Source organism: Mastomys coucha, unplaced genomic scaffold (assembly GCF_008632895.1).
Source record: "Mastomys coucha isolate ucsf_1 unplaced genomic scaffold, UCSF_Mcou_1 pScaffold7, whole genome shotgun sequence".
Taxonomy (NCBI): Eukaryota; Metazoa; Chordata; class Mammalia; order Rodentia; family Muridae; genus Mastomys; species Mastomys coucha.
The window spans coordinates 76,615,160-76,616,261 of NW_022196913.1; the positions used below are offsets into that span (position 1 = coordinate 76,615,160).

The 1,102-nt window shown below is 45.6% G+C and overlaps 1 protein-coding gene and 1 non-coding gene across 7 annotated transcripts in view; both read right to left on the reverse strand.

Annotated features, from left to right (window-relative positions):
* The window catches only part of Ncald (neurocalcin delta), a 449,041-nt gene that overhangs the window by 249,550 nt on the left and 198,389 nt on the right, over window positions 1-1,102 (reverse strand). The gene's annotated exons all lie outside the window — the stretch shown is intronic.
* On the reverse strand, window positions 6-125 carry LOC116082939. Its single transcript, XR_004115543.1, has one exon. It is a non-coding gene; the product is annotated as a U6atac minor spliceosomal RNA (small nuclear RNA).

Genomic DNA, 1,102 nt, shown 5'->3' on the forward strand with positions numbered 1-1,102 from the left:
AAAAAAAAAAAAAAAAAAAAAAAGCTATGAAGTGGGCAGTGTTTTTGCCATAAGCATGTTAAGCCTGTGGGCCTCTTCTAGCCTCTTCCAGAGGAGTGCTGACTTCTTCCCTGTCCATACAACACAAGGTTCGTCCCTGTCCCCTGTTTGCCTCTCATCCTTTCAACTGTGAAGACCTGAGAAAAACTCTGTGAACCCCCAGTAACAGATATAAGAGTCGGGGTGCCAGACATTTTGTTAGGTTAGGAATAGGATAATGAGCTAAGTCACATGTTCCTAATTACAGTGTTCATTAAACCCACTACTTTAAAATCAGGAGCTACCGTGAGTCAGACATCATACTAGACTCAGGAGACAAATGATGAAAAAGATGCACACAGTCCCTGCAGGGAGTGGTCAGGACTGGGGAGTGAAGGCAAGCAGAGAGGAAGAAGGGCTAAAATGGGGAGAAGAACAGCCAATGAAAAAGTATGCAAAAATAGGCTTCTAGTTATAAACCCTGCCCCATAATTCATAGGCATGAGATAGGAGGGTAATGGATTCCATGGATAATTTCCTCCCTGTTGAAAGGCTAGACCTGCTATTGGCCACAGGATTCCTTTGTAAGGTGAAGACACTTTGTAAGGAGACAGAGGAGATGAAGTCCTGGTTGGTGACTGTCGAGCCACTTGTTTAGTAAAAGCACCTGGACTAATACTGTGAAGCCTGGTATGGCCAACAGCACGCCTCCTGCTCCTGAACACAGACAGACGATGACTGCCTGGGGTAATCATGCATTTGATCGTCAGATCGTCGTAAGACAGGGAAGGTGAGCACAATGCCCACACCCTGAATTCAAGGTTTTCTTAGTGTCCAGTGAATCCTCTGCCTAGCATTGATTTTTAGTGCTTGAGAGTTGTGGATAAAAGCTAAATGAAGGAGCAGAGGCCGTCTGGCTCCTGGACAGAGCAGGCCTAGTGGGGGAAGAAGAAGAAAGCTCATGAGTATGTTTTGTTTTTTGTCTGAAGGGCTGGAGGTGGTTTTAACTCAGGCAGAGATAAGAAGCATTTCAGCGTCAGATACATGGTTTTGAGTGCTTCCTGCTTCCTGGGACGTGGTGCTT